Source organism: Adiantum capillus-veneris, chromosome 25 (genome assembly GCF_014529385.1).
Source record: "Adiantum capillus-veneris isolate H3 chromosome 25, ASM1452938v2, whole genome shotgun sequence".
NCBI classification, from domain to species: domain Eukaryota; kingdom Viridiplantae; phylum Streptophyta; class Polypodiopsida; order Polypodiales; family Pteridaceae; genus Adiantum; species Adiantum capillus-veneris.
This window is the reverse complement of record NC_140955.1, coordinates 121,264,123-121,272,892: the sequence shown is the minus strand read 5'-3', so window position 1 is coordinate 121,272,892 and position 8,770 is coordinate 121,264,123. Positions and strand designations below refer to the sequence as shown.

Genomic DNA, 8,770 nt, shown 5'->3' with positions numbered 1-8,770 from the left:
GCATCCTGCCAACCTGCTCCCCCATCGAAGTCTTGTCATGGACAACACCCCACAAGCGAACTATCAGTTCAAAGCGTCCGTCTTCGAGGAAGTAATTTCAGCTCTGCCCCAAGGCCTTGCTCAGAAACTAAAAGCTTCATTCGCAGCCCCTGGGGATGGAAACCTCGCACCGACATGCCATCCCAAAACAGCTGCAGAAGGAGGTGACTCAGCTCATAAGCCAGGCTCCCATCACCAAGAAGATTGTCTTCCCGAAGAGCTTTTCGGGTGAGAAGGCGAAGGACATGCTTCCGAAAGCTCTCCACCAAGTCATGAGCGAGGTAAGCTCTTTGTCACTCTACCTGCTTCTCAAATCAGAAAAAAGCAAAAGGACCTCGAGGACAAAGCAGTCGTAGGGCTGTTAGCGGGACCTCGAGCCCTGGTAGAAATACTCAAAAATTGGATCCGAAACCAATGGGGCACCTTAGCAGTTGAGGTGGAAACTATCCAGGTATTTCCCAGAGGCCACTATTTGTTTGTATTTAGAAATGCAGACATGGAATTTTCTGTTTCAAGCCATGGACAATGGATTATAAGATCCTCACTTCTTAGCTTATTCCTTAGGCACAAAGAATTCAACCATGAACGCTCGGCACTGGTTAACTACCCGGCGTCTGGGTAGAGTTTCCAAACCTTCATATGCACTATCATGCCCATTTAGCCAAAATAGGAGCTCCTCTAGGTAAAGTGCTAGGGGGTAGGCAAAAGACGAATTATGTCCCATCTTGGCATCCACATGTATTATTTGAAATGGACATATCTATTGACCTTCCTATGGCCATTGATATTTTTACAGATGATGGGGAGCTTTTTCAGCACAAAATTACCTATACATATTTACCGAATGCTCGTCTTCACTGTGGTGATAAAGCCCACTATGTGAAAAATTGCCCAATAAAGTTCCCCCCGACTCCTCGGGCAGAGCCTGGTAGCAGTAAGGAGCAAGGGAAAGAGTCAAATTCAAGCAAATTTACCACAGTTTCACACGCTAGGGGGAAGAACGCCTCTCATAGCCAAAACAAGGAAACACCCTGAGATAAACCCAAAACTTGGCAGCCAAACAGGTTCTCGGTGTTAGCTCCTCTTACTGGGTTTGATGACAGTGATCTACAAGAGTCGGAGGTGTCGGAATCATATGCTGAAGAATCACTTCTGATTGAATTAGAGTCAAAGTCAATAGGATGGATGAAGATACAATAATTGACCTCAACCTTGCTTCCACTCAACCGGAAGAAGATAACAGAGAAAATATCCCCCCATCCCCCATTCCTGCACTGATGGAAATTCAAAAAGATAACGAACGTGCTCATGAGCAAGCGGGACAAAAGACTACCAATCCATCGGCTAGCAAAGCAAAGAAAGATAAATGTGCCCATAGATGAGAGCTTTAACTTGGAACATTAAGGGTCTCACCGACCCTGCCAAATCTAAGAAATCAAAGCTTGGATTTCAGATAAGCCGATGGATGTTATCTCACTTCAAGAGATCAAGGTCACGAGTGAGGACTTGCCAGAAGACTTAGAGAAATTTCATCGTCCCTGAGTTGGTTCTTGTCCTCCCATCATAGAGTATCAGAGGAAAACCGCGATTGGAATCCCGAGCAACCTCTGTCCTAGTAGGTGAACATGGGTAGCGGTAAGCATTTCCTCACCAACTAGGTGCCACATAAGGTGAGTTTATGCAGCAGGTTCTGAAGCCCAAAGAACCCGCTTGTGGGAAGAGATGTCACAAATCAGTGGGGACATCATCCTCATGGGGGGCTTCAACATAATCGAGTCTTCACATTACAGATTCTTAGAAAAGGGCACGATCATTAATGTTTGTGAAAATATAGCATAGGACGGCTTGAAGGACAGATTTGACTTATGGGACATTGGGGAGGAAGGCTTCTCTTGGAAAAACTACTCAAGAGGAAGCACGACAAGGAATGTTAGGCTTGACTGGTGCTACATCTCTCTTCCCATGGCTAACTCTTTCACTAGGGTCAAAGCAAGGTTAAATTTAACTCCTGCATTTCGGATCACTATCCTGTATTAATAATGGTTGACCATAAAGCCGGTAGGATACAAAACTAGTGGTTTCATACGGACCCTGCACTCTTCAAGCTATTGATAATCCAAGAGGCGATATACAATGTATGGCAGACTCAATTTGAGGGTTCTCTCAACCCGGCTGCAGCCTGGTCAGCATCAGTCGAAGAATCACAGAAGCTACTGTCTAAATTCAGGAAGGAGGTCACAATGATCACAAGGAGGAGAAGGGACCAGATATATAGTACTCTAGACAAGTTGGAATCAGGGGCCAAAATGAAGAAACCCAGAATACAATTTCTGAATTAAGGGACAAATTGAAACAAGAAGAGGATCTAGCCAATAAACATGCTACGTTGTTCTTTAGGGAATGGTGGGTAGGCAAGGTAGATCGACCTTCCAAAGAAATTTTTAAAATGCTTAGAAAGAAACATACGAGGGAATCCCCCCCTCTTTTCACAGATTCGAACAATTCCATACAATCAGAAAAGGAGAACATTGCATTTGCAAGGGGCCACTTTAAAAAGCTCTTCAATCCCAAAGAGATGATCTTAGAACCAATCAGTAGGGAAAGGGAGGAAATTTGGAAGCATAGGCTCAAAGTTGTACAGGAAGTGTCTAAACTACATGCCGACCTCCCCTTTTCTATTTCTGAATCAAGACTGCAATAGAATCCCTTGCCCCCCATAAACCCCCGGGGATTGATGGACTGCCAACCAAATTTTTTGAGACTTTCAAAGTTGTTCTAACCCCCTTTCTTCTCCAAGTTTGGGAGGAAGCAATCAAATTCAAGGCATCACCATATGCAATCAACACAGGCATTATAAAACTATTGCATAAGAAAGGTTCCAGGGAAAACCTAGCCAATTGGAGACCTCTGACAACGCTGAATACATCCTACAAATTTTTTGGCAAAGTGGTTGTACTTTGAATTAGTCCTGTCCTTATGAAATGGATATGGTCAGAGCAGAAAGGGTTTATCAAAGGGAGAAGGATCGTAGAGGCGGTCATTGCCCTTTGGGAGGGAATTGAATATGCAAAAAAGTTGGCATTGACTATGTGTTTGCCAAGATAGACTTTGATAAGGCGTATGACCGCCTCAAATGGTCCTTCATCCTAATCAGTCTTGAAAGAACGGGTTTTGGGCCAGGTTTGATCCGGTATGTAGCCACCTTGTTTGGGCATGCAAGGGCGAGATTAGCCCTAAATGGACTCCTCCTTGAGTGTTTTGAATTGAACAGATCTATTCGGCAAGGTTGCCCCCTGGCCCCTCTTCCGTTTGCAATCAGTGATGATGGCCTCAACTGTTTAGTCAAAGGAAGGATGGGAGAAGGCAAAATTAAGGGCATTCCTCTACCAAACAGTGAGCAACAACAGTGTATGTCTCAATTTGTTGATGACACTAATGCGTTATTGTGCAATGAAGAAATTTCACTTTAGCATTTCTGATAGGCAATGGAAACATTCTGCATATCAGGCTCAAGGATCAATCATAGCAAGACAGGGATTAGAACCTCTCTGTCCCTCCTCCCTGACTGGTTGCTTACACAAGGATGTAAAGTTCTACAAGATGGAGTATTGTTTAGACTTCTTGGGATCCCAATTGTGTTTAAAGTTAATCTTAAACAACGGTGGGAGTGGGTCATGGAAGGGTCCATATCCAAATTGGAAAGATGGAAAGGTTTTCAGTTGTCTCTGGCGGGTCGAGTAGTGGTAATCAATCACTTTCTGGCCTCCTATGTCCTCTTCTTCCTCAGTTGTTGTTGGCGATCATCGGAGTCTCATTTAGAAATGGTTAAGAAGTACTGTACTAGTTATTACACTTAGATCATATGCAAGTTCACAATGAGTTCTAATCCACAATTGCCTAAACAGTTGTGATCTTCACCGACAAAAAACATCGACTTTCAATCATAGATCCCCCCCAAAAATCAAGGTTGATTTTCAATCATAGACCCCCTAAAATCAAGGTGTCATTTAGTGACAAGAGAGACAGACGAGAAAGAGAATTTAACGTCATAAGAAACTATCCCAAGAGACAATAAAGATATGACGAAGAGAGAGAGAGAGAGAGGGCTAAGGGGTCCAACCCAGTGCTCGGAAAAAACCTAGGTTTAGTTATCCCACCTACAAATTTTGAGATTTACCATAAATTTTATATTTAAAGGTGAGAAGAGCTACACGATTTTGAAAAAAAATAGTGTAATTTGGTGTAAAAACCTTGAAATTTAGTTAATTTACCTCTCTTGCTTCTCATATGCAGGTTTGCAAAGTTATTGGAAAAAAGTTTTTCTCGAGCACTGGCCAGTAGACAGCTCATATAATGTATGTAGAGAGAGAGCGCATCCCTCGTGTTGTTTGCTGGCCCGGCCCGCCTTTGAGGTGTTGTAGTGAGAGAAAGTAAGAGAGAGAGAGAGTTAAAAGTGCCTTCCTGACAGAGAGCAGAACGCTGAAGCCCAATGGAAGGTCTTCCCGCCAAGCAACCGGTGCTTCACCGGGAGTGATCATTAGGACCAACTGCTCTCATTACCGATGGCGAGGGTGAGCCGCCGATGGCTTCTGCGATTCAAACGGGCAAAAGCGTGCAGTGCTGGCAGTGGGCCATGACCCCATTTTCACCATTTGATACGTCGGCCGCACCGCATGTGCGCACGCTAAGAGAGCTTGTAACTTGTAAGTCAGCCTCCCAACTACGGGTATTTACTCGAGCCACAATACGTCCCAATGACAGCATTTTTCCCTCTTCAAAATTCCAAATCTCCATAGATAATAATAAGTACTGAATGTGCTTGGCTATCCTTTCAGACAAGATAGATGCCCCCATCAGCAGCTCGCGATGGTAGGCTCTTGTGCTGCTACACGAAAGTTGAGAGCACGCTAAACCCCTAAACCCACTTTTAATAAAAGAAGCTTCCTCACGTGCTATACATGTATAAATAGCACGTGCTATACATGGGTTTCATAGGCATGCCACGACACTAAGTGACACATAACATCAAAGAGGGGGGGGTAAGGGGATCGACGGCACGGAAGTGGATGCGGGGAGCCCGAGGCAGATTAAACCCGGACGCGCGGTAAGTCAACGCGAAAAAGAACCCGGGCGGCGACTCGATTTGAACCCAGGGCCTCGTCGCCCAGATTGTGACGCATGGGGTAACCATCCCACCCGCGCGCACATGTTGTACCCATGGTCCGGGTTTTTGAGGTTTTATTATTAAAACATAGGCGCTGCCCGGGTTTAATCTGTGGCCGAGTTTAGTCTGTGGCCGGGTTTAGTTTTTAAATGCCCATCCACGGCTGCAACCTCTCCGATTTTCGTGTGCGCACTTCTTTGCCCTCGATCCCCTTACCCCCCGCCTCTTTAATACTATGTGTTATTTAGTCCTGAGGGTAGGCGTGTCCTTGCATTCTAGCTGTACACCCATTCTAGCTGCTGATCCTTGCATTATTGTTGCTGCTTTGCGTTCGTCTTGCTACGTGCACTAACAGTGGTTTCCGTGCTGCCCGCATTCTGTGCAACCTGTGCAACGTTTTCTCACTGACTCTGCCATCTCTTGTGCTGCCATGTAAGAATCTATCCGGTCCTCCCTCTTCAGCCCTTCAGCAGCTGGCGATCCCAGGCTCTTGTGCTGCTACATGAAAGTTGAAACCGAGCACTGAGCAGTGAGCACGCTAAGCCCACTTTTAATAAAAGAAGCTTTCACACGACGTTCCACCACTTTTATGTAGGCGTCTCTCGTGCTATACATGTCCTGCGCCCGCGTCTTACACATACATGTATAAATAGCTCGTGCTAGCTCCCTCATTGCACATGGCGGCCTCAAATCTTTGTTCACTCTTTGTAGCGACTTTATTACACCAGCTCTCGTGATGATGAGCGGGAAGCTCAGAAATAGTTTGTGTCAATAGCATAGTTTCTGATTTTAGATCCATCGTAATGTTGTGCTAATCGATGAATAAGAAGTTATATACTATACGTGGTATAAGAAGCTGGATCAGAGCTTGGGAAGCTATGGATTGGGAGGCTATGGCAATATTAGTCGAGGGGCTCATAAACTTAGTCCATCACTTGATATAATTCTCAGCTTAGTGAGACCGCCCATGCCCAAAAGCGACCTTGAAGCTCTCGATCTTCTCAAAAACCTTTCGCGCAATGATGACCTTGTACAAAATGAGACGCTCTCCGCCATTCTGCGGCAAAATGAGAAGACTAAGTATTTGGCGCGATACGGGATTCAAGAATTAGGAGCGATCCACAGAGCTTCAAATCACTCATTCCCATGATCACATATGAGGACCTTGAGCCATATATCCTACGCATTGCTAACGGGGACTCCTCACCCCTCCTCTCAGCATGCCCTGTTTCTGAATTTCTTACCAGGTATATTACTTAGGCACAGCAAATTTTACACCTCAATACATTTTCCACTTTGGTGTGAGCAAAAACACAGAAAACCTCGCTTAGCTGAATTGGAAATGCAACATTTGCTTACAACCCAAAAGCTAAGCATAGTTTGGTGCAATTGCAGACCTTTCATTGCTATATTTACCGTAGGATACATTTAATTATATTAAGTTTCATATACCACCATTTTGACCATAAAGAATTTATATATTAACTCTTTGATGTATATACAATTGCAGCTCAGAGACCTCAGCGGGCAAGCGCAAGTTGATGCCCACAATTCACGACGAATTTGAAAGGAGATGCCTACTCTACAGCTTTCTCATGCCCATCATGAACCAGTAAGTTATCAACTAATAAGTTCTGATTACGGTAGCTTTGATATAGCTCAATATAAAGATGCACTTTTGGCCATGATAGGTACTCTTGCTAATTATGGATTATCGAATATGTACAGCGGCGGGTTGCCCCTTGTCTGCGCCATGTATGCATCCTCAGAATGCTACTTTGGTGTCAATCGACATCCTCTTTGCAAGCCTGCTGATGTCTCTTACATGATCGTCCCGAACATGGCCTATACTGAGTTTCTACCAGTGTTCAATAGTCGCGAAGGTGGGAATAGACGAGCGCAAAATCCTCACCTGAGCTGCTTGATGAGGACAAGGACAAGCTTGTGGAGCTGGTGGATGTGCAAGTAGGCTGTGATTATGAGCTTTTGGTGACTACCTATGCAGGTGAACTCATACTCTGCTTTAGGTTATAAATGAATATTATCTACAAAGTTACTTATATTAAAGCTTATGGTGTGATGTGACATCCTTCGCGTAACAGACTTCCACAACAAAGCACCACAATTCGAGTTCTTTTGCCTGAAGAACGTGGCTCTGACAAGACGGTCGAGGCGGCCACAGGGGCTCATTTGAGTGGGACGGGGGTGACGCTCCTCGAGTATACAGGCTACGTGGATTTGAGCACGATCCCGGCGCTGACAGCTGGAATACAATAGTTCTGGGAGCTGGAATACAATAGTTCTACAAGTGTCGCTGATAGATTAGTGGCAATAAAATGAAGGCAGTGCTGGAGGTGTTGTTGGAGTGTACCGGCAAGGGCGCGGTCGATTGGGCCGTTGGAAATCCGAGTGGTGAAGGCAGGCAGCTTTGAGTCGTTGATGGACTACTGCCTCAGCCGGGGTGCCTCCATTAACCAGTACAAGGCCCCGCGTTGTGTCAAAACGGCGCCCATCATCGAGCTGATGAACTCTCGGGTCAGCTCCTCCTACGTCAGCCCTCGCTGCCCCACATGGCGCCCCGCAACATAATGCTATCGCATCTTGAGATTTCCATAGTACAAGTCAAATATATAGAAGAAGAGTAGTCCCTCAAGCAACAAAAATGCTTCAGTCGTGCTACATCTCCTGTATAGGGTTATATAGGTTATACATCCGAGGAGTCCACTATGAAAACAAATGTATATAGCACATCCTTTAGCTGAATATTTTCAAGTATAATATGTATCTGTTATGTATGTATTTTTATAAAAGAACTCTCTTATGTATGAAAATTTTCACTTCTTAAGTACATTCTTTTGTAAATGTATATAATTATAAATCTTTTATTTCGTTCGCACGTGTTATCTTGCATATTTCTTAATGGACGTTCCGGGGCTATACACACACATAAGAAATGAGCTTGTACAAAATGATTTTGGTTTATTGTTCATGTCCTTTTCCAAACAAACTATTTTCTCAAATTCCATTCAAAAGATTTTCTTTTTCCTCTTGCTCCAAAATCGGTTAAACTCTTGAATCTTCAAACCACTGGATTGTAATTAGCTAAGACACGCTATTCTCAAGCATTTCTTATCTTCTACTCCTTTTTGTTAGCATTGTCCAAGGCATGGCAATGCAATGATTATCGATAGCACAATATCATCATGTTCCTAGTGTGAGGGAGCTTGGAACATGCAAAAGCTACAAACAAGGATGGGAACAAGAGAGCCCCAGGACCTGTTCATGACCAATTGACACAAGGGCGGATCAATGGAGGTAGGCTACTAGCACGTGAGTCTTGAAGCACACATGTCATCAATTTTATCACATTCAAGAATTACCACACGAGCCAAAAGACTTGCATATCCCTCCTATCTTGTCTTAGTTGAAGTAAGACCCTTTGCCCTTGTATTCCTCTACAACATGTGTATGCATGCGTACTTGTTATATCCCACCTCACTCTCTAGTGGATGGGATAAATTGTCTCCAAGGTATTTTGTAGGGGTGCTTTCTCTTCCAAATAATCAT

General features: G+C 44.3%; 1 pseudogene; it reads left to right on the top strand.

Moving 5' to 3' along the window:
- The first annotated feature begins 6,170 nt into the window (after positions 1-6,170).
- LOC147425562 (indole-3-acetic acid-amido synthetase GH3.5-like) lies at positions 6,171-7,792 on the top strand (annotated as a pseudogene).
- The last annotated feature ends 978 nt before the right edge of the window (positions 7,793-8,770 follow it).